At 39.7% G+C, this 25,945-nt stretch overlaps 1 long non-coding RNA gene across 1 annotated transcript in view; it reads left to right on the top strand.

The window, feature by feature from the left end:
* Positions 1-25,945, top strand: part of LOC137029448 (uncharacterized) — a 40,079-nt gene that overhangs the window by 10,599 nt on the left and 3,535 nt on the right. Inside the window, exon 2 of the long non-coding RNA XR_010896294.1 lies at positions 9,923-10,039. This is a non-coding gene — a long non-coding RNA (uncharacterized lncRNA). The remainder of the gene's footprint in view (positions 1-9,922; positions 10,040-25,945) is intronic.

The raw sequence follows: 25,945 nt of genomic DNA, 5'->3' as shown, positions 1-25,945 counted from the left end.
CCATTTGCCCTGAACAGTGAATACAGCTCATAAAAGAACTGCTTTAGAGTTGATATTAACTAAAAAATATCAAATCTTCATGATTAGTTTAGAAATAAGAGAATGACACCCTGAACATGAAGTTCATGACATACTGAAGGTCCTATACGAAACACTGTTATTTTAGTATTATTGAGATACTATTGTAGTTTTATATTAATATTTTTCTGTTTTAAATTTAATTGTATTTGAAGTTTTAGTAACTTTGTTTTAGTTTTATAACTTTTTATTTCAGTTTTATTTTAGTACATCAACTTAAACTAAATGAAAATGGGAAACGTTACCTTTCAACTAGCTGAAACTGAAAAGCTAATTTAAGTTTTTTAATTGTTTTGTTTTTATATTTCAAGTCACAAATGTTTTTCTTTTTGGTTCAATACACTGAAAAGAAAATGTGGTGTAGGATTTACTTTTAAACAATTTTCATTTAGAAATTACTAGTAAATTTCACAGATAATTAAAAAGAAACAGTGATTTAAACATGAAATTTTTATTTTCATGTAAAACATACTCCAGTAATCTTAATTTTATTTACAACTAAATAAATATTTAATCCTGCTATGAATTTAAAATTGGAGTTTTGTGTGCATGGCTTTTAGCCCATATTTGTTAACTTTGAGGCTAAAGTGTAAAGGAAATTTTAACAGATAAATTCACTTAAAATTTACTTACTTTCTCTTTCAAGGAAACATATATTCACTACTCTTGTTTGAATGGGTGTATGAATTTTTGCCCAATCAAATGCTTTCTAGCTTAAGAAAATCCCTCTCCACACATTTCTTTATTAGTTCCACTCCAGCCTCCTGTTTCAATATGAAATAAATTAGTTTGAACTAGAACTTTTGATAAAGTTGGGCAGCTGGAGTCCTCAGTGAGTTCACTCAGGCCTGTCAGATGAGGTAAATAATTTTGAGCTGAGGTGGTGTATGAAAACACAGCCTTAAAGTTTTTACCATACGGGAGGAAACAGTTCATGAAACATTGTCAAAACAACAACACTTAATATTCCCCTTAATGCCAACTCCACCTGAATCAGAAGTCTCATGAGTTTTGTTACTAGGCAACAACTCAAACACACAAAAAACATTATCCAAGGTTACATTAAATTGATCAAAATTTGAAAAAACTTTTTTGAATTTTCTATTTACGAAATCTATAAAAAAATGTATCAGTTTCCTCAAAAATATTAAGCAGCACAACTGTTTTCAACAATGATCATAATAAGAAGAAATGTTTCTTCAGCAGCAAACCAGCATATTATGAAGGATCATGCGACACTGAAGATTGGAGTAATGATGCTGAAAATGTAGAATAATAATTAAAAAAATAATTTTAAAGGAACTCACATCAATTTGTAATGACACACAACCCTGAATTCATGAGATATATATTAAGAGAGGAATATTAATATATGAATAATAATTGAGGAAAGCAACCAAATATTCAGTTATTCAAAATGTAGTGTATCAGTATCTTTGATTACTGTGATCTTGCTAATATTTAATTGTCAGTAGAATTGCAATTCTCTATGCAACAAACGTTTATTCACTAGGTTACTTCCGATTAGACGCCATCACACCAGTACACTCAATAAGATCAAGTAAAGCAAAGCACTTAAAAATAAAAACAAAGACAAGAAATTGGCTGAACACTCCCTCCCTCTCCATCAGCATTAACACCTCCTTACCCTGACTGCTCATTTCAGTCTAATCCTGTTCATCACTTCCAAGATGAGACAGGCTCCCAGGGAACTGCAAATCGATAGAAGTGTTCTCGGGAGTCCAAAGATTAATGTGGGAATCACATGCTCTGGGAAGATGGTTAAGTAGAACAAACTCCCCACGGGAAATCACTCAGATCTTAATTAGCTGTTAATATGGTGGAGCCTGACATAGGCCACGCTGAGAGAGGAGTGACGCGCTTGGACGAAGCCGTAACAAACCTACATAAATATCATGTCAATGGACCCACTGCTAAGAAGCTAGCACATTTGTTTTAAAGGAATAATTAATCCAAACTGTCCCCACATTGCATTTTTAGCCTGGATTTTATATAATTACAATATACTTAAAATATTTAAGTTTGATTGCATTACTTATAAAATATAAGTATGTTCTACTAATTTGTGGATGTAATTTGAATGTGTTAATAAATTTAAGTAAAATGCACTTAAGTTATTAAGTTTTTCTCCTGACCACGCCTTCTACACACTGGTTTGTGGCAGGTAATGACGCCATTTTGTCATGGTGTGTGTGAATTCAAGGAGCTGTTGATGAGAAGTTGGAACATTTGTTTTGGCAAGTTCTACAGACATTTTTTCCAAACATTTAGCTTTTTATCATTTTTTCCCCCTTGAGAGACTGTTTGTGAGCAGTGAAAATCATTTGTTTAAACGACAGAACTTTTTTCTCCTGTTAGCTAGTGTTCTCTCTCGCATGCGGTGGACATCAATGTGCATGAACCCCTGATCATCGTGTTCGCTGTGCGTTATTTTTTTTTCACTCAAAGAGCTGTTGTTTGCTTTTTTTCTTAATTTTGTAGTAAAATGGAAGTTCAAACAAATTAACTTGCTTAGTACATTGAACTTAAATATACTATGTGTGCACTCTTAAAAATAAAACATTGGTTCAACAAAAAAACATGTTAACTTAAGCCAATTGGGAGAATTACATTAATTCAAAGCAATATTTTGAGTTGATCCAACATAATGTTTTAAGTAAGGTGAAGACGTTTTTTTTTGCCACAATAAAAACACATTTCTAAGTAGACACAATAAAACGCATGAACTTACCAAGCACCGCTTGTCACCATGATGGTAAATCTCCAAAAACCCACATTAACAGAAACTCTTCTAAATTAGCATAACAAAACACTAATTACTGCTAAATCTCCCTTACAATTAATCTTGTACAAAAAACATTATAAAACACTTAATTTTAGCATTTAGTCTCCCTTTCAAGTGCCATGGGCAAAGCATGATGGGAAATATAAATCCCAGCCCAGTTTCACTTAACTTAAGTTCGTCTAAATTAAAAGAAGTGTTCATACAACTCAAAACAATAAAAACCTGTTTACACGTCATCAGATTGTATTCTACATTAACAGAACTTAAAATTAAATACATTTTGATTAACTGAAAATGTTAAACTACGACAAGTCATGATATCGAATCAATAGGCATAATGTGTGTGTTATCCAAGCTCAATAAAATAACAATTACAAGTAAAAAGTCTAACAGCATTTCAGAACTTGATTTTTTATTTCACAACAATATATATAAGTAATGATTGAAGATCCCCTGAATTAGTTTTTAGAGTTTCATTTAATAATTCGCGTTCATTTAACTTAAAATGTTTTGTAACATTAATTACTTTGTAGTTATTATAATAACTGCAAAGTAATTAATATTACAAAACATTTTAAGTTAAATGAACTCGAATTATTAAGTTCACATTACATAATTTTTTTAGGGCAACCAGTTTCCTCAAATTTTTGTTGCATAGCTGTCAATGGAGGGACAGAAAGCTCTCCAATTTCATCACAAAGATCTTCATTTGTGTTCCAAAGATGAACGAAAGTCTCACGGGTTTGGAAAACATGAGGGCGAGTAATTAATGATAGAATTTTCATTTTTGGGTGAACTAACCCTTAGTTCACCCTTGGGTGAACTAACCAAAATTATGATTTTATTTTATTTTATTAAGAATTTATTGAATCAGTGTTTTCTTTTTGTGTCATAGCTTGGTTTGGCACTCTTGCATTGTCAAATAGCAATAGGTTGAATAACTTTGTCAGGGTGGAAGGAGAGGTAAAAGGGGTAAATCAATTGACATTTATCATAGACAGGTTTCAAGTAAGGCACATTCAATTTTAAGGAAATTAGATAATCAATTATATAAATAATTCCATTTGTTGCCTTCTGGGCATCATTTGAGAGTGCCAGGTGGAACAACAAAACGATTTAAGGTTTCTTTTGTATAGGTGGCTGTTGGCTTTTTGAATTCTTCATAGGTATATTACATTGATTATGAACTCATTTTATTTATGTGACGTGTATTAAGAATTATGTATTATCTGTATGTCTGTTATCCTGTTGCAAAACTAGTTTCCCCTAAGTGGGGCAATAAAAAATAAACATACAAACTTTCAAAACAAGCAGCTTTTAGTCTGTCAATGTGGAGATTTCATGTGACAAACCTGAACATGAATTTACACTCCTGATGGCGCGGATTCCCTTTTTTAAATGACTAGATTTCACTTGTAAAATTTTGGTAAACAACAAAAAGCAATATTAAATGTTTTAGTAAGGAACAGATCAAAATGTTAGATTTTATTTATCTTCATTTATCTTTAATTTATCTTCACTGAGCCATTAGTCTCTAAATCACTGAATCAGTGAGTTGAACTCGAGAACAGTGATCCATTAATAACTCATAATGGATTCGTGAACTGAATCAGTTGGTTAAACGAAAAGACCCGAACTCATTCACAAATGGGAAGATTATTCACAAATCAGACATTGCTGTTTTAGGGGGTGTTTCTCAAATGGATGAATGCATAGTGAGTCCTACTCAGCATTAAACGCTAGAATGAGACTGTCTAGTAAGTGCGCATGTCCACCCACACCCTAACCCAATCAATTACCCTATCGCTAAACATAACTTCACCCATTGGGTCCAATGGAGCTGGACTAGTTCAAGCTCCACGCATTAGGTCCAGAGAGAGGCTGTGCAGTGAGCACCACTTGGTAGTGTTGTCAAAAGTACCGACTTAGTCAGTACTGAAATTTGAAAAATTAGACAATATCAGCATTTCCCCCTAGCATTTTGAGTGCTGTTGAGTAGATTCGTAAATCTGACTGGACATTGTGTTCACACACTCAACAGATATGTCTGTGATTGTCTACAATGATTAACGCATGGGAGTGTTTGAAAGCACATGGAAGTGTTTGAAAGTGAGAGCATTTGAAACAAAGTCCCTTTAAGACAAGCCATTTCACTCAGCGGCCATCTTTGAAACGCCTCTCGGGCATCCTGGGCATCATGCAGTCTCTTTGAATGGGGAAACATCAAATTCTCCAAAACTGTTCGCCAACCTTACGATTAAATTTCATATTTGAAATCACCAATGAAACCTACCAACAACCGGCTCATAAATTTAGTTTCTAAAAGCTCGAATCTTGACAAAAAAACTGTATTTTTCAGGCTGGATCAAGCTAATGCGCATGCGCAGACCTAAATGCGCGTCTCTTCGGAGGTGCGCGTCTGACTGTTTCTATAGAAACTGCTGATTGTAACGGCCGCTGTAGTGACGCGATGACTTTACCAGTCGGCGATTGGCTCTTATTTAGAAGGCGGGACTTATTCCGTCATATTGCGTGTTACACTTTCTCCCATTCAAAACAATAGGAGTGACACATCTTGTGTTATTCTATAGTCTTTGTTTGAAAGCAGGTGTCTAAATGCTCCTGTGAGTATCTGCGTAAGCATTCAGTAAAGAGAATCTAAGATGTCTATTTACATTAAGAATCCGCTCATCAGCGCTCAAAATGCTAGGGGAAAAAGTCTGGTATCGTCATATTTTTTAAATTTTAGTACCAACTTGGTACCGAAATCAGTACTTTTAACAACACTACCATTTATTTTTTCTCATTAACTCCCATTGGTTGTTTGTTGATGATACACAGTGTTCAATAAACACTCAACCTGAAAATTGTGGAAACTATCAATATATTAGACTAAAAATGCAAACAGAGAAAGGAACAGTCTTGAAATGATGTCCAGTGATGACATTTCATACCCTTTATTTCATTGGAAAAACTCACCGAGGTCACATAATTATTGAAATAAGCTTTCAAGTAGAGTTATACACCAAAATCCCGACAAACATGCTTTGTCAAGTATACCGTTTCAGTCAAGGGTGAAAACTCTTCGATGTATCAGTTTCCGGTTATTTTAAACCAGATGAGTCACATTATTATACAAGCAGGACCAACTTTTAACAGCTAATGCTGGTGGCCAATTGCATAAGCACACCTTTTTAATATTTCCTTGATGTAAAGTTATTACCAAACAAGGCAGTTAAAGCAATGCTTTGTGATCACATGAGTCACACTCCCTGGATGCCTGTTTAGCACAGAGATTAATTAAATGAGAACCATTTCCCCCTTGTTGTGCATTCTTAATATGATATATACTGTAAAACTCTCAAGTGTGCTCATCTGCTTTAAAGCAACTGAATAATAGTTCATTTCTATGGCATTTTTATAGTACTTTGAGCCATAAAACAGGGATTATGAGACATTTTAGTGGATCCCCAAAACACTTAAGTGAGATATCATTTTTGCTGGTACATACAACAGCCAGAAGGCCAACAACTAGTAAAATGACAGAATTTCTCTGAAAACTCATAAGTATGTACCTGTTATTATTAGATATTGTTGACACAATGAACTTTTGTGCATGAAAAATACTTTCAATGTCAAAATAACTTCTCCCAAGGCTGCTCATTTTCTTCGCACAGCCTCCACAACATGAAACAGAAACAGGTGGACGTCTAGTTTTTAACACCTTGACTAAACATACTATCTAATGAGACATAATTGGCATTTTCTCCCACGCATGACTTTCATTTTAGACTTCAGATGCATTTTTACTCTTGGTTTTTTTTCTTGCCTCGTACAGAAAGACATGTCTGAAGCTGGCGGCAAATGCGTCTCACTGCTAGAAACAAGTAAAAGGCTAATCGTGCTTAACTCCATCTGTTCATCCTCATATTAAGACAATTTATGAATTTCCATTTTTCAGCTAGCTTGAGTATCTCCCTCTCCAATTATCACTCTGTCAGAGCCAGCATGTAAACAGAAAGATGGAGGTGGATGAACTCCTTCTATGCTCTCTGTGAAGATGTGTTGTGGTACGTTTAGTCTGTTTTAGCATTCACAGCTGCTGCTGCTGACCACCACTCCATTTGGTATTTATTCATTTATTAGACATTTAATATTTAATAACATCTGATGGCCCTTCAAGAAGATCATAAAATATAAATCAACAAATCATGTAGTTTGGTGGCCTGTCAAGAGAGCAAAACCTTGTGTGCCTTTCATTTTTCGTAATTTGCAGCTTCTTATTGATCTTATTGATGCGGGTGCTAACCTCTAACCCACTCATATGGTTGTGTACCTTTCTTAGACTTATTAGTTTGGTGTTACTAGCGATTAGTGCTAAGATTATTCCTGCTATGTCTGCGATAGGTGCTAAAACACTTTGTGATGAAAAACTTGGCAAAATAGCAATATCTCACAAAGACACGATGAAGACTTGCTGTGAAATAATAATTGCTTAATATTATGCAGGTCACAGTCTAACTGAGATGTTTAATATGGAGCAGATTACCGGTTCGCGGACAGGTGTTAACCTTAGCGGGTCGTCTCTGGTGTGAAAAGAGGCAGAGTTGAGACACCAGCGGTGTTCCATCTGAATACATGAATAAAAACGCAGCAAACATCAAGGCTGGTGTTTTTGAGGGAGTCAAACAGCAGTTCGCTAACCACATTGGGCTACACAGTGAATACACAATGTTGACGTGGGCAGATATGACATTGACAGATGCCATACCAATTTAACACAAAGGATTGGTCTGCAGTATTGGGGGGGTAACTTACTAAAAGTACGAACACTACTAAAATGAACTACATATTTATAGTTTCCACAACTACAGTACTTAGTTTCACCAGCAACTACAGAGGTTCCCAAACCTGTCCTGAAGGTCCTCCAGCACTACACATTTTGTATGTCGGCCTTATCTGACACACCTACTTCAGGTCTTGCAGTCTCTAAAAAAGTTCTATTTTTGTACCAGTTTGTTGCACCGCTATTATTGAGAAATTTAAAATAAAAAAATAAAAATCATGCTCTCTTTGACGTTCATTAACACTGGGAAGTGATTAATTTGAGTATATCAGTCAAGTCACACTGTTCATGTAAATAAATGAATCACTGATCAAATGATTAATTGATTCATTTAAATCACCGTCTCCTTAAAGAGTCTAATATTGACAATTCCTGAAATGAGTTTAACACCTCTGTTCATCTGAGTCAGTTCATTCACACTATTCATGCAAATAAATGAATCACTGATCAAATGATTAGTCAAATATTGACAATTCCTGAAATGTGTTTGTAACACAGTTCGTATGTACAGGAAGAAGGAGGCGTGAACCGGCGAACGTTAAATCAATAATCTTTAATAAAATAAACAAATACAAAACGTAAGAATTGCCGGCAGACTCGCGGACGTCTGCCGGTTACACAAACATGATAAAACATTAAATAAAGTTCACTGTTGTCGATCCTCCTTTTATGCTTCCGGAGCTCCTCCGTGAGAGACTCGAGACCGGTGCGCCTCCCAGGTGGAGCTCATTGACTCTCACGCCACCGACCTTGCGCCGTTCCCTCACGGCTCTCGCCCGCCCTGGTCGCCACATACCCCCATCACCCCTCGCAGGCCGGGGGGTACTCCCACGACTGCGCTTACTCCCCCCCGGGGGCCTGTCTCGGTGGCCGTAGCACCTGGGGGTAAGGACAGACTAGACGAGAGAAAGGAGACAGAAGCAAGGGGAGCGACAGGACAAGAGAGGGCAGAGAGGAAAAATAAAGAAAAAAAAAATTCTGGGTCCAGTTCCCAGACACACTGCCGGTCGGTCGTCAGCCTGCCGAGAGGCTCTTCCTCGCGGTGCCATGTGATGGCACTGGATGCTCGGTGGACGGCCCGATCCTCCACCGACTCCTGGCGGTCGGCGATGGAGTCCGCCGTCCCCTGCTCCTCCCCTTCATGGCGGACAGTAGCAGGCTCCGGCCCACGGCAGATGACGGCACTCCTCCACTCCCTCCAGGACGACAGCCACCCCACCTTGTCCCAGGAGCACGGCATCTGGGTCTCCGTCCCACCTTTCACAAGGCTCCAGTACCACCGCCTTGGGCAGCCTCTCCAGTCTTCACTCCCACGCTGCCCGAACTCGGCAGCACAGCGATCCCCCTCAGCAGCGAGGGCTTTCCGACAGCATGTCCCTCCTTCCTCCCGGGTTTCGGCACCAATGTAACATAGTTCGTATGTACGGGAAGAAGGAGGCGGGAACCGGCGAACGTTAAAACAATAATCTTTAATAAAATAAACAAATACAAAACGAAAGTAATGCCGGCAGACCCTTGCAGACGTCTGCCGGCCACACAAACATAATGAAACATAAAATAAAGTCCAGGCTGGGGCTGTTCAACGATAACCGTGTTATCATGTACAAAATAAGAGTCTGTGTTTACGTAATATATGTGTTTGTTTTGTGTATAATTATTATGTATATATAAATACACACATACATGTATATATTTAAGAAATATAAGCATGTATGTATAAATATTTAAATATATACTAAATGGAAATAGGACAAATGGTGGGTAAGGGACCGTGTAAAAAGTCCACACATTGCATTTAAATGAACATGCATTTTGATTGGTAACGGCGGTCATACATAATTTCATGACGACAGACGTAACATGACACTGTCATTATTTTTACGCCAGCTAGAGGGCGCATGACTTTAAAACGTAAATATAGGTCATGAATGACCTATAGGGTCATTCTTTGGAGGACAGTCTCGTTCATCTGAATCAGTTAGTTCTATTCATTGATTATGTCCAACTGCCCTGCACATCCGGTTGGTTGAGGTCTGAAAACACGCTCTGATACCGGAAGTGATCTCTCACGCGTGTACTTCAATGAGTGCGAGAGATCACTTCAGCTTTGTGTCTTAGGACATCAATGTGTTGTCAACAAGCCGTAGGGTTTAATTTGGATTTGTCTGTGCATGTTTTTTTGACTCTTATAGATGGAATTCCCATTGCCATGCATTATACGACTGACAGACGGCAACGGTTGGAGTTAAAAATCATCATTTGTGTTCTACTTAAGAAACAAAGTCACCTACATCTTGGATGCCCTGGGGGTAAGCAGATAAACATCAAATTTTAATTTTTGGGTGAACTATCCCTTTAAGTCTGTGCCATCTTAATTAAATATTGAATAATTAGTAAAATAATGAGTTAAAATAGTTTTCCAATTCTGTTGTAGCCTATTTAATATAAAAGTATGCTAAATTCAATTGCAGTAACCCTAGTTTAAGCAGTGCCCTAGATTCAAAAATTGAATTTACCTCGGCATAGTTAAATAGCAAGAGTTCAGTACATGGAAAAAACATACAGTGAGTCTCAAACTCCACTGTTTCCTCCTTCTTATATAAATCTCATTTGTTTAAAAGACCTCCGAAGAACAGGCGAATCTCAACATAATACCGACTGTTATGTAACAGTCGGGGTGTATGCCCCCAATATTTGCATATGCCAGCCCCATGATGAAGGCATTACACAAGGGCAGCCAGTATTAACGTCTGAATGTGCACAGATGAATAAACAGACTAGGTAAGCAAGCAAGGACAATAGCAAAAAATGGCAGATGGAGCAATAATAACTGACATGATCCATGACATATTTTTAGTGATTGTAACATAGTTCGTAAATGAGGGAAAAAGGAGGCGGGAACCGGCGAGTTTAATTCAAAATAAACAAAGAACAAAACGAAAGTAATGCCGGCAGACCCTCACAGATGTCTGCCAGCCACACAAACACAATAAAACATAAAATAAAGTCCAGGCCTGGTCCTCTCTCCTCCTTCACTGTAGTCGCTCCTCCTTTTATGCTCCCGGAGCTCCTCCGTGAGGGACTCAAGGCCGGTGCGCCTCCCAGGTGAAGCTCATTAACACTCGCGCTACCGGCCTCACGCCGTTCCCTCACGGCTCTCGCCCGCCCTGGTCGCCACAGTGATATTTGTAAATTGTCTTTCTAAATGTTTCGTTAGCATGTTGCTAATGTACTGTTAAATGTGGTTACCATCGTTTCTTACTGTATTCACAGAGACAAGAGAGTCGTCGCTATTTTCATTTTTAAACACTTGCAGTCTGTATAATTCATAAACACAACTTCATTCTTTATAAATCTCTCCAACAGTGTAGCATTAGCCGTTAGCCACGAAGCACAATCAAACTCATTCAGAATCAATGGTAACATCAAAATAAACACTGTACTTACGCGATTAGACATGCTGCACGACGAACACTTTGTAAAGATCCATTTTGAGGGTTATATTAGCTGTTTGAACTTTTTTTTATGTTGTTTAAGACAAGCGCGAGCTCTTGGGGCGTGGAGCACCAGATTTAAAGGGCCACACACCCTGAATCGGCTCATTTCTAATTATTTTATTATAGGCAGTTAAAAAAATGAATTTAAAAAAATCGATGGTGTATTTTGAGCTGAAACTTCACAGACACATTCAGGAGACACCTTAGACTTATATTACATCTTTTTTTTAAAAAAGTTCTATGGCACCTTTAAATCTGTGTTTTTGTGCCAGATAAATCCTCTTACTGCAGAATTATGTACAGTAATAAAATACTGTTTGAATTTTACATGTATAAGGATGAATTAATTATTGCCTTAACTTCAATGTAGTTTGCTTCATTTGGTAGTAATTTGTGGTGCAGACTACTTTTCCAAAATGGTGGCTTTATGGTAGTTTAAGTCAACTACTACAAAGTAGCTTCCCCAACACTGTCAACCTGACATGAACTTTCAGCAGTGAGAGAACTGCTTGTAAATGAGTGCTAAGGAAACAAGAGACTCATGCAGCTGGTCACAGCATGACGTACATCGCCTCGCTTTAACTATGCAGGGACTCTGTTTATAATCACAACGTGGACACAAGAACTCAAACATTCACATAAAAATCTGCACTGAGAGTGACTGCAAGCAGTAAATCCAGTTTTCAGACACAAAGGCGGAAAAAGCTGATAAAAAAAAGAGACAGACAGAGAGGAAGATTAAAGTTTTCTATTATGTCTTTCCAAGACAGCAGGAAAGATTTTGGCGGTAGTTTCTGTGGATGTCTAGAATGAAATGACAGTGTTATTGCCTGAACAGCTTAAAGGAACAGTTCCACACTACACGTAAATCCTGTCATCATTTACTTACTCTCACATCATGATTGTTTTGATTTTTGGGAAAAGTTTTCAAACATCATCCACATTTGTGCATATTCAAACTGGGTATATTGTGATCAGTGTTGCTATCGTTAACTAACGTAACCTTGGCAACTAACTGAAATAAGTTTAAAGGTGCTCTAAGCGATGTCTCGTGTTTTTAGGCCAAAACATTTTTTGTCACATACAGCAAACATCTCCTCACTATCCGCTAGCTGCCTGTCCCCTGAACACACTGTAAAAAAACGCGGTCTCTGTAGTCGCCACAAGCTCCAAAAATGGCAATAAAAACAAACTGGTGCAGCCTGGACCATGAATCATAATAAACACGCTCCAGCCAATAACCGACAAGAATGATTTTAAATGCGCGTTCATGACTGTTTCAGGAAGCACGGAGGGGAGGGGGAGGAGGAGGAGGAGGGAGGGTCTAGCTAGCCTCTGTTTCATTTGACAACACTTCGAACGTCAACAGGAAGTTACTCCGCCCAGGATCGCTTAGAGAACCTTTAAGTTGAAGTACTAAAATTGCTACAACTAAAACTGAAATAAAAATAGAAGCTAAATAGAAATAATAATTAAAAAAAAAATAAAATGACAAAAGCACATAAGATGACTAAAACAAATTAAAACGAGAACAACAAAAAGAGAATTATTCAAAATATTAATAAATTCTAAAATGGTAAATAAATAATACTAAAACAACACTGATTGTATGGAGCCCATAAAGGGACGTGGTGATGGTCAAAAATATGAGATGGGAGGAAAATTTATTATTTCAATGCTTTCAACTCACAAATCTTTCACATTCCCTTTGAGAAACTTAGCATTCACTTGCAAAAAAAGTTTCAAAAGACTTAGAATATGTTGCCCTATTCATAGAGACAAATTTTACAGTACTTTTGTGCCATTTTTTGTCATTCATTGTCACGGAAAGAATGACAGATGCAAGTGCAAGTTAATCTCTTTATTAGAGCTTCACACCAGAGTTAGTCATTAAACGAGGAGAGACAGTAGCAGGAGAGTGGTGACGCAGGGACTTCGATGGGCAGCTGGAAATCCTGTGGTGAGGTGAGATGGTGTCGTGAGTCCGTGAGTCCGTGCGTCCGAATCCGTGAGTGCAATCCAAAGTGAGAGTCCGACGGAGAACAGGAACAGGAAACAACGACGAGGTAATCCACTCCGGGGAACAAACAAACACGAGAGAGCACAGGACACAACACCAGGATACCAAACAACGATCTGATAAACACGAGACGAAAGACAAGGTGTTAAATAGGCAGATAATGATTGCACACAGCTGCCGCTGATCAACAATCAGCGGCGACGCCCACACAGAACCAACAACCAGACACACCCACACAAACACACAGACACCAGAATGAGACAGCGGATTGATCAACCGTGACAGTACCCTCCCTCCTAGGAACGGCTCACGGCGTTCCCAGAGCCACCTACCTGTCGATTGTAATCATCGATAAGGGAGTGATCCAGGATGTCCCTAGCAGGAACCCAACTTCTCTCCTCCGGACCGTAACCTTCCCAGTCCACCAAGTACTGGAATCCACGTCCCCTCCGCCTAGAGTCCAGAATACGATTGACCGAATAAGTGGGTTCCCCGTCTACGAGTCGCGGCGGTGGGGGAACCGGAGTGGGCGGATTAAGATGTGAATGAAACACAGGTTTAATTTTGGAGACATGAAAGGCGGAATGAATTCTCCTGTACGCTGGAGGAAGTTTGAGTCGGACTGCCACCGGATTAATGATCTTGGTGACAGGGAACGGGCCGATAAATTTGGGAGCTAACTTGTTAGAAACGGAGCGGAGCGGAATATTCTTGGTAGAAAGCCACACTTTTTGAGCCACGACGTATACGGGAGGCTTCGACCGGTGGCGATCAGTCTTAGCCTTGGTGCGTGCCCTCACCTGCAGAAGAGTCTCACGGGCTCTACTCCAAGTGCGGTGGCACCTCTGGACAAAGGCGTGAGCGGAGGGGACCGCGACTTCAGATTCCAGACTGGGAAAAACAGGTGGCTGGTAACCTACACTACCTTCAAACGGTGAGAGGCCCGTGGAAGACACTGGTAACGAATTATGTGCGTACTCAATCATAGAGAGTTGTTGGCTCCAGGAGGAAGGATTCTTGGAAGCCAAACATCGCAACATTCTCTCTAAATCTTGGTTGGCTCTCTCGGTTTGACCATTGGTCTGGGGATGGAACCCAGATGAAAGACTGACAGTCGCCCCCAGTAATCTACAAAACTCTCGCCAAAATTTGGACACAAATTGGGGACCCCTGTCGGACACCACATCTACCGGGAGGCCATGTAACCGAAAGATGTGGTCAACGACAGTTACCGCTGTCTCCTTAGCAGAGGGTAATTTGGTTAAGGGAATGAAATGAGTCGCCTTCGAGAACCGGTCCACTACGGTCAAAACGACCGTGTAACCCTGAGAGGGTGGGAGGGCGGTGACAAAATCTAGCGCGATGTGGGACCAGGGTCTCGAAGGGACAGACAGCGGTTGGAGTAACCCATCTGGGGGTCGGTTGGAAGTCTTACCAGTGGCGCAAACCGAGCAAGCCAAAACAAAACTGCGAATGTCACGAGCCATGGCAGGCCACCAGAATCGTTGCTTAACCAAAAACCTGGTACGATTAACCCCTGGATGACAAGCTACGTTGGAACAGTGACCCCATTTGATAACGCAGGACCTCAACCTCTCCGGCACAAATAAACGATTCGGTGGGCAACCGGGCGGAGGCGTTACCCCTTCTAAGGCCACCAAGACATTCGATTCGACCTCCCATGTAAGAGTGGAGACCACTAATATCAGGAAGAATACACTCGGGAGTAGACGGGCGTTCGGAAGGGTCAAAAATGCGAGATAAAGAATCGGGCTTGATGTTCTTGGAGCCCGGGCGGTACCAGAGAGAAAAATCAAATCGTCCGAAAAAAAGTGCCCACCGAGCCTGCCTGGAGTTAAGTCTTTTAGCTGATCGGATATACTCTAAGTTCTTGTGATCTTTCCAAACGATAAAAGGTACCCCAGAACCTTCCAACCAATGTCGCCACTCCTCCAACGCTAATTTGACTGCCAACAACTCTCTGTTACCAATGTCGTAATTGCGTTCGGCGGGAGACAAACGATGAGAAAAATACGCGCAAGGGTGCATCTTATCGTCTGTGGGAGAACGCTGAGATAACACTGCACCTACCCCCACCTCTGACGCGTCAACCTCCACCACGAACTGACGTGAGGAATCAGGGGCAATGAGAATGGGAGCCGAAACGAAGCGACTCTTCAGTTTGGTAAATGCAGCCTCCGCTGCATCGGACCACCTGAACGTCGTTCTGGGGGAGGTCAAGGCGGTCAGAGGCGTGGCTAGTTGGCTGAAATTGCGAATAAACCGCCGGTAAAAATTGGCGAACCCCAGAAACCTCTGTAGGGCCTTACGGGAATCTGGACTTGGCCAATCCACCACAGCCTTAACTTTGTCAGGATCCATGCGCACTCCCTCAGACGAGACGATGTACCCTAGGAAAGAAACAGACTGTGCATGAAAATCGCATTTCTCCGCCTTGACAAAAAGCCCATTCTCTAACAGACGTTGAAGCACTCGTCTGACGTGTTGCACATGTTCCTGGAGAGATGAAGAAAAAATCAATATGTCATCCAGGTAGACATAAATGAACTGGTCGACCATATCTCTCAACACGTCATTGACGAGTGCCTGGAAGACCGCCGGGGAGTTGGACAGCCCGAAGGGCATGACCAAGTATTCAAAGTGCCCCCTAGGGGTGTTAAAAGCGGTCTTCCATTCATCCCCCTACCTGATGCGAACCAAATGATAAGCGTTTCTTAAGTCCAATTTAGTGAAAACGGATGCTCCTTGCAACCTCTCAAAGGCTGAAGACATCAACGGCAAAGGATAAGTATTCTTTACCGTGATGTTATTCAGCCCTCGGTAATCGATACAAGGTCGCAAGGAACCATCCTTCTTCCCCACAAAAAAAGAACCCCGCCCCCGCTGGAGAAGAGGAAGGACGGATGAACCCCGCTGCCAGAGAATCAGAAATATATTTCTCCATGGCCTCCCTCTCGGGAGCGGACAGAGAGTATAATTTGCCTTTAGGCGGAGACTTACCGGGCACTAAATCTATAGCACAGTCGTAGGGACGGTGCGGAGGAAGAGAAGCAGCACTGGACTTACTGAACACTTCCTTCAGATCCGAGTACTCCGTGGGCACGTTTGACAAATCCACCACCTCTTCCTGTAACACAGAAGCAGACACAGTGGAACAAGCAGACAAAAGACAAGACCTGTGACAATGAGTGCTCCACTCCGTGATGGAGTGCTGCTGCCAGTCGACCTTGGGGTTGTGTTCAGTGAGCCAAGGGTGTCCGAGTACAATGGGTGCCAGTGGGGAGTCCATGAGAAGAAACTTGATGCTTTCGGTGTGGTTGCCAGACGTGACGAGAGTAATGGAATCGTTAGACTGAGAAATGTTGGGGAGCCGTTGTCCGTTGAGTGCGTTGACTGTGATCTGCTGGTTGAGTAGAATGGTGGGTAAGTTGTTGTTGCGTGCAAAGCCGGTGTCCATGAAGTTCCCCTCAGCCCCAGAGTCTAGGAGTGCCTGGCAGGTGAGGTTGTGTGTGGCCCATCTCAGTCTTACCGGAAGGAGAGTGGATGGTGAGGACTTCTCGGCGGAGATCCCACCCGATAGTAGCCTCTTCATTACTACCGGGCTTGGTCTTTTACTGGACATGACCGTAGGAAGTGGCCCGTTCCGCCGCAGTACAAACATAATCCCTGGGATCTCCGCCTTTCTCTCTCCTCCCGGGAAAGCCGAGCTCTCCCTACCTGCATGGGTTCAGGATCGGATGAAGGGCCGACCGTGTCCGCTGAGCTGGCCGACCGTCCCTCCGCTCCACGGGAAACAGGATTGGGAAGAGCGAGACGCTCCAGCCGCTGGAGGCCAGCATCCACTCGTAAGACGAGATCGATGAGTCCATTGAGGGTTTGAGGAAGGTCCAACACGTAGATCTCTCTGTGGACACGGTCGGCCAACCCATGCAGGAATACATCCCACTGCGCCTCCTCATTCCATCGGCACTCCGCCGCCAGGGTGCGGAACTCAATAGAGTATTCGGCGACCGTGCGTCACCAGCGCTTGAACAGCGCGTCCGGTTGAAGAGATACTCTCCTGTTGTTGATCCATACGAGAAATGCTGTGATTGATGAACTCCGTCAACGCTGCTGAACTTGCTGCATCCATAGTTGGTCAGATCGTTCTGTCACGGAAAGAATGACAGATGCAAGTGCAAGTTAATCTCTTTATTAGAGCTTCACACCAGAGTTAGTCATTAAACGAGGAGAGACAGTAGCAGGAGAGTGGTGACGCAGGGACTTCGATGGGCAGCTGGAAATCCTGTGGTGAGGTGAGATGGTGTCGTGAGTCCGTGCGTCCGAATCCGTGAGTGCAATCCAAAGTGAGAGTCCGACGGAGAACAGGAACAGGAAACAACGACGAGGTAATCCACTCCGGGGAACAAACAAACACGAGAGAGCACAGGACACAACACCAGGATACCAAACAACGATCTGACAAACACGAGACGAAAGACAAGGTGTTAAATAGGCAGATAATGATTGCACACAGCTGCCGCTGATCAACAATCAGCGGCGACGCCCACACAGAACCAACAACCAGACACACCCACACAAACACACAGACACCAGAATGAGACAGCGGATTGATCAACCGTGACATTCATTGTCTGGAAAAAAAAAAAAGCAGCATGAACATTCTAATAAGGCAAGGCAAGGCAAGGCAATTTTATTTGTATAGCACATTTCATACACAATGGTAATTCAAAGTGCTTTACATAAAGAAGAAGAATAAAAATAGAACATAAGGAATAGAAATAACAGTAAAAACAGATAATTTTGCTATTTGGATTTAAAATGCATTAAAAGTCAGAATCATGATGATACATAAAAGATATAAAAATACATTAAAAATGAAATAAAAACAGGAAAAGAATTTAAAGAATAAAAAGATAATACGTATAAAATAAAGTGCAAACAGTTCGGACATAGCACAGTGCTCAATCAGCAAATGCATAGGTAAAAAGATGTGTTTTGAGTCTGGATTTGAATGTGGCTACTGTTGGAGCACACCTGATCTAATAACTGTGATAAATGCCACATGCTATCGGGAATCTACATACTGTGACACCGTCACATAAAATACATGTTTTACCGCACTATTTATTACAATGATTTTATGTATAATAGAGTTTTAATTGGTTTACATGTTTTTAGTCCATTTTAACATTTTAAGTGTGTATGTCTTTAAGAAATCCTTAGTTGGCCTGTCATGTGACCAGTCACGTGACAGGAAGCAGGAAAAATATCTGTATAAAGAAAGCAGCATGGCAAACAAACAAAAGACTCACTAACAGTCAACTTACCTGGATTGCGGACTTACCTCAACCTTACAACCTTTGGATTATCACTACATGGACATTTGTATATACACTGGTGGACACTAGTGATGGGAAACCGAGGCTTTCTGAAGCATTTGAGGCTTTCATCAAATTGTGCCGAAAAATGGTTCATTACTCAAAGCTTTTAACACAGTGCACATTAGCGAGATCTGGTGGCCAGACTTCACCATATCTAAATCATCGCGGAGCAGATCTATGGTTTTAAAAAGCACGTGACCAAAGCTTTGAAAGTCCGTGACATACGTAATCACTCTTGTCTTGAATCAGTTCTATCTAATCTAATCGAATCTCAAAAATTAAATAGTAAATTAATTTGTGACAGTGAGACCAGAACTCGTGTCATGTGTAACCTCGTCAACAGATTCACATATCGATCAATAATATAAAATAAACAATGATGTGATCATAACTGACATGAGTAGTATGTTTTGGATGAGTTGTTTAACCCTTATGTTCTGTTCAGGGTCTCTGAGACCCCAGCAATAAAGCATTATTAAATGCATTTTCCTTTATGCATCAGCTGAAGCGCCAATTTTTTCAAACCAGCTGTCTTGACCCTCCGATACTGCATGATTTTCGAAGCTTCAAACGTCATCAATCATGTGGTATGTCATTTGGATACAAGCATCGATACAATGGCTGCGTCCAAAAACTGGAAAATGCTTCCTTCTGAGGACACATTTCAAGGTAGTAAGGCATCAAGGCACATCCGAATCCAATGTTAGCTTCACTTCCTGTCTCATGAGATACCTTCCTCAAATCGATTTTTGAAGGAAGCATGGATGTATCCTTAGCTGCTTTTGATATCCCACAATCCTGTGCTTTCCATTCTGTGACAGTTGAGCTAGAAAAATAAAGATGGCATCCGAAAGTTGCGTTTACTGCTCAGTTTGTGTATAAATGTATGATTTTGACCAACATATTTCAATTTTGCTATCATTTCTATCGAGAAATTACTACTGTAGTAATTAAATATTTGTTTGTTAGTTCTCACTAAAGCTTGCGCTATATTGCTGTAGATCATTAAACTGTTACACTGCCTCAGGAGTCTGTCCGAAATCACTTTTGTGAGGTGCCTTCATGCACAAACGCTGCCGTACAAGTCATTCTCTTATAAGACAGCGAGGCAGCAAGACAGCTACCTAAGTTTTTGGACACAGCCAGTGTGTGATACATTAGTGTGTTGAAAACTACGTCGGAGCATCGGAGCTCCGGTATCGACTGTCCCATCACTAGTGGGCACTCACATTGGGACTTTATCAGCACACTAGGATTCTTGGACTGTGTTAGGGTATGGTACTTTGGACTGTATGCTTTTAACAGACTGAGTTTTCCTGGTTTTATTGTGTTGTTTTAAAGTTGTGAATATTGTAAATGCACAATTCTTATTTAACTTTACCACTGTTTTATGTCTCATTCTTTTAACCACTAACAAACTCACACAGTAAAATCTGACCCCATTTTTAAATCTTGTGACTCAACCGATTTGGCTGATCATTACAATACCTCCAGAAAAACTGAATCGTTTTAGCCGTTATTTTCTAACAGTTCATGGGTTCATTTGTTACCATTCATGAAGCAATTTGGGAACTGGATGATGCCTAGTGAGGTGTAAACTGTCATTATCTCTCTCAATTTCACTCATATTTCCAAGGCAAAGTCCCAAATCACTTCACACTTCCTGTGACTGGCGGTTTTATGTATGAGCTTAAACATTTGACCCAATCTGTGCAAATATTATTGTGACATACTGCGTTTTAAAAAGCAAATCTCTTCCGTAACCCGTTACCTATCTATGTATAGTACCTCTGACATACGAATTTGTCATTCAGAGATTTTCCTCCTCCCCAAGCCATTCCTCTCCCACTTCCAGCAGACATCCATTTCTCATCCCCTTCTCAATTCCTCCTCCAGCATGTAATCTGTACTTGACGGATTCCTTCCATTTCTTTTGCATTAGTGGCAGTCTCTTCTCGGGATCATTATCTTGACAAACACACACCCCCTTAAAATAACAGTCTACCTGACAATGCTCATAATGACACGCCACTTATAACAGCTGCTTAGCAATCTACTTCAAGATTAAAGGAAATATCTCAGACAAAATCACATTGCACAATTATCACACATCCCCAGTTACCATTTTATCAGCATCTTAAAACACCATTTCACTGGATGTGCAGAGAGTTATTTTCTGATGAGGCAGACATGTTCCAGGTCTCCAAAGAAACCCGCTGATTGACCGCCGGACATCCATGAGTGATTGAGCTTAATTACAGTATCTTGTTTTCTCTGAAGACCATCATCTCTGCTGCCTTCAGAGAGAAGAGAACTGGAGAGTCAATTAACAGACATGGCATGAAATCTGAAGACTTGAGAACCTGATTGTCTGTACTCAGATACAAATGATACCTGGTGCTACAAACACTACCTTGTCCATCTTTTACAGCTCAAACATCTGATTGCCATATTGCTGCTGGCAAGATGACCGGTCAAGAACCCTTGTGATATATGCAAAGAGGAAAAGATGAGAAGTTGAAGCAATCCCATAATGCATCGCGGCATGAGAGTCTCAGGGAAAAAAATAATCCAATAGAAAAGCTGATTAAATATACTTACAGTGTAAGTTCGCCAATTTTCAATCCACTTTGCATTGTTACAATGTCAGTAGTATTTGTGAATGAACAATGTTTACTCATTCTCCAATCTACCTGTACTGAGAAATTCACATGTATTTGTCTGCCGCATGAAGGAAAATGCACAGAATGCACTTCTGGATTTTTTATCCCCGCCCACAGACAGTTGAATCGACAGAGGGTTATTATGTCTACTCTTTAAAAAGGACCTCCTGGAACGCGATTTCAACCAAGGGGGCCCACAGGAACAACACGCAGATACCCTAGCTATGGCCCCGTTCGGCCCGACAGAGGAAAAGCGGCTAAAATGTAAGCAAAGTGGCAGCCCCTCACGGACGACTTTTCTGCATAAACTAAACAAAACACCAACATAAAGCAAGACAGCTACCTAGGTTTTTGGACGCAGCCACTGTGTGATACAATAGTGAGTTGAAAACTAAGTCGGAGCATCGGAGCTCCGGTATCAACTGTCCCATCACTAGCGGACACTCACATTGGGACTTTATCAGCACACTAGGATTCTTGGACGGTACTTTGGACTGTATGCTTTTAACAGACTGAGTTTTCCTGGTTTTATTGTGTTGTTTTAAAGTTTCATGTGAATATTGTAAATGCACAATTCTTATTTAACTTTACCACTGTTTTATGTCTCATTCTTTTAACCACTAACAAACTCACACAGTAAAATCTGACCCCATTTTTAAATGGTCCAAAAACACCAACATAAAGTCGAGGCCTGGTCCTTCACTGTTGTCACTCCTACTTTTAACCTTCGGGAGCTCTTCCATGAGACTCGAGACTCGCTCCGTTCCCACGGCTCTCGGCCCCGCCCTGCATGCCATATTTAGGGTATACTCACACTAGGCATGGTTGCCTTGTACCGAGCCCAAGCACGATTGTCCCCCTTCCCCGATCCCCAGCTTGACTGCACTCCTGGCCGGAGCATGCTTACATCATAAACGATGCAACTTTTTGTATGGAAGAAAACAGGAAGAAATGCACTTTCGCTAAGATACTGCCTAAAAGATTTATCATTTATGGTGCGCAGCACGTATTGGAGGATTATTACAAAAGCAGCTGACGTTAATGGAGGAATTTGCAGCTTTACTCGCAAACTACAATTCTTATTCATTAATAAGATGAAAACCAGACCCGTTATAAACCCAAACACACTCAAATTAATTACATGAATTGAGAAGTGTACTATCAAAGTAGTAATAAAGATGTTTGTCGTTGTAATAATAATTACAGTAGCACACACAAAAGCTGTTCCATGCTCAGGCACGGTTAGCGCTCACACTGAATGCGAACCGTGCTCTGGCCCACCTCTTCCAAGCAGGCCAGGGACGGCTAAATGAACCACGCCCCAACGGAGCGATGACACTTGTCAAACAAACCAGCCTTTGGGGGTCAAACGCACTCCGGCATGGTTCAGAGTGCCTAGTGTGAGTACACCCTTACTCTTTGAATTCTTCTGATTTCTGTAGTCATGTAGCTCAATTTCAATTTTTTCACCTTTCTACTGCATAGGCAGCCAAGTTTTATTGAAAGCCCATTTTGCCAGCGGTGAAGTACCCCTTTAATTCAGTATTGATTGATAAGTAATGCTAATCATTTTTAGTTAATCATCTGTTTATTTAAGTTCCTGCTTGTTTTCAGTTCAGGGTCCGGTATTGTTTGTGTCTCGATGTTGGCTTGTTATCTCGTTCACAATAAATCTTATGTTACTGAATCTTCGTCTTCACTGGAACCTAAGCGTTACATCATCAATCAATTGTCAAATCAGACGAATCTCTTTTTCGCTTTGCAAGCAGGGTTCTTGCCTATAATTTGCAGGTCATCTTAGTCTTAAAATACTGCACAATCCCAGAATGCACTGTGACAAACGCAGGGAAAAAATTAATCGAAGATGCCAGATGAACCGTGAGAAATGTTGATTATAAATATTCCTACTTTCCAATACTGAAAAGGAGAAATTAAATAATTAAATCAAATCATTAAAAATTTAAAAGAAAAAAAAAAGTTTTAAATACATAAAAAGTACTATTTTACCAAAAAAAAAAAAAAAAAAGTTACATTCCTCACTAATCAATTGTGTGTCAAATCTCATTTATTACACATGCTGCGTCTGTCCCATGAACCGCACGGCATCTCGCTCTTCAAATATTGCACAAGTTCAAATCCTATCTGTCTTCCCCATGTCAACTGGTTAGTACATGATGTTCCTGCACGTTTAGTCCTCAAAAAGAGGCTGACTTTGGCTCTTGGGATGGTTGGAGGGTTTTCAAGATTGATGACAGACCCCGCTAAGGATCCATCTACTTATCTCAGTCCCACAAATATTCCCATGATGGCTAATTACCCGCCGTACGCTGCAATGTGGCACACCAGTACTACCAGCGGGAACCAGTACAGACAGTGTGGTGGTGGTGGTGGGAGGGGGACGGCCCGCCCTTGTGGTACACGCTGCCTGTGTTCTCATTTTCTGCAGTGGTACCACAAAGGTTTTCAGATCTCAACATTCACAGTACAGCCCTTCGTGCTTCAAAGATCTGCCTTCAAACAATGAAGCGCCTCACAGGACCCGGGTGGAAATCAAAGAGGAGTTTATTATCCAGGTTAACATTCTCTGAAGCATTCCTAATTTGGATGTACTTCTCTAGTGGGAAAGTATATAATTGGGACTAATTGTCAAACTTAATGCAGTTAATATTTATCAGGCTTCAATTTCTGTACTCTGTAAAAATGAATTGTTGGTTTAACTTAAAGTAAGTTACCTGGTTGCCTTTGAGTTCACTGAAATTAAAATTTTGAGTTAATACAATGAAGGCAATTGATTTAATCTACAGAAACTCAAAATATTACGTTATCTGTACATTTGACAAAAGAATAAATGTTGTGATTAATCATGTAAATATTTTTTTAGTGTATTCACTGTAAAAATATTCCTTTCTTACTCAGTATTTTCTCTTGTTTTCCAGTACAATTATCTAAACATTCTTTAGTCAAGATAATTTTGCTTCTCAAGTAAATGTAAGACATTAAGTTGAAAATTTTTATCTTAAAACAATAAAAAAGTAAAATAATCTCCCTTTGAATTCATTTTATTTTTCTTACTCCATTGATAGATATTTTTTCATTGCTTTAAACTCACTTAATTTTTATAGTTTTGTTATTTAGATGTTTAATTAAATATTTATTATATTTAATACATATATTTACAATATAGTCAATCTAAAAAATTATAAATATTATTAATAATAAAATAAATTTAATAATAATTATTATAAACAGTAATTATTATTGTTAAAAATAAAAATATAAAATTATGTATTAAATATTTTTATTAATTATTTTAAAATAAATAATTAATTTAAATATATAATTCATTATGATAATATTTATTATTATTATTATTATTATTATTATTATTATTATATTTAAATGCTTATATTAAATATTTATATTTACAATTCCCCTCTAAAAATTACAATTATCATTAATATTATTATTATGATTAGTAGTAGCAGTAGTAATAAAAATAAAAATAATTTACTTACTTATTTACTTATTTATTTACTACAGACATGAAGATTCGAGAGTTATACAATTTATATATTTTACCATTTCAATATTTTTAAATGTAAAACAAGACTAAAATAAAAATATATTAAAAAGAAATCATTTTTTGCAGTGTAGGCAGGCACATACCTTAAAGTATTGGCTACAAAAATAGCAAACATCTCCAATAACGGGGCATGTTGTCACAAAAAGGGACCTGCCATCGAAATATAAACAGTAAAACACAAAACAAAACAAATGTAAACAGTGTCATATAATATATAATCTGGCACAAACTCACACATATGGATAATATGCAAAATGTGTCACACTGTCCCTTTCTCAATTTTATTTTTACAGATACTATACATACTTACTGTACCTAAAGCTACAAACAAATGTAAAGTAATTACACTATCTCCCTTAAGAAGGGTGTTCTCAATCTTAGCACACACTTTAATTACAAAGGAAAATGGAAATGGGACACAGAATTCAGTGGTTACTCTGGGGATTATTAAATCCAATTCATGCTACAGGCTCTATACTCAAGACTATCTACTGTACCCGGCACAACTTTGCATGAGATTTCATCTGGAACACTGTGTTCTCCTAAATTAGCTGACGCTTGCATTATACAAGAACACGCATCTAGAAATAAAACAGTCTTAAAGTGGAAGTTGCCATCCAGGGTCTTAAAAATCAGTTAAAATGTTTCTCTAGCATACTGAATGCATTTTAGTTGCCAAGAACCAAATGTATCATTTGCAATTCAATCTTAACAGCAAAAGAAAGGAATTGCAGAGCTCAAATAAATATTTCCATAAGAGACGCTCAAACGATTGAACATTCAGTCCTTTTCAATGAAAGCTGTGCAGAGAAAAATAAAGCAGATATTCTAGCAGGCCAATTTAATTTGTTGCTATGTTCGATATTTTATGAGGCGCAGTCTTCACTGCTCCCCTCCGTCAATACAGCGTGAGATCAGCATCATTCGGCCAGTAAACCGTTGTTTCATGCATTGGCAATCCAATAATGCATATCTAAACCAGCACGATGGAGCACGGCCACACAAGACAGCACAAAACTACATCAAAAGAGGATAGAAAGAAAATAT

The sequence above is a fragment of the Chanodichthys erythropterus genome, chromosome 10 (assembly GCF_024489055.1).
Source record: "Chanodichthys erythropterus isolate Z2021 chromosome 10, ASM2448905v1, whole genome shotgun sequence".
Classification (NCBI taxonomy): Eukaryota; Metazoa; Chordata; class Actinopteri; order Cypriniformes; family Xenocyprididae; genus Chanodichthys; species Chanodichthys erythropterus.
Note: the sequence above shows the minus strand (reverse complement) of the source record. Positions and strands in the feature narration are given on the sequence as shown.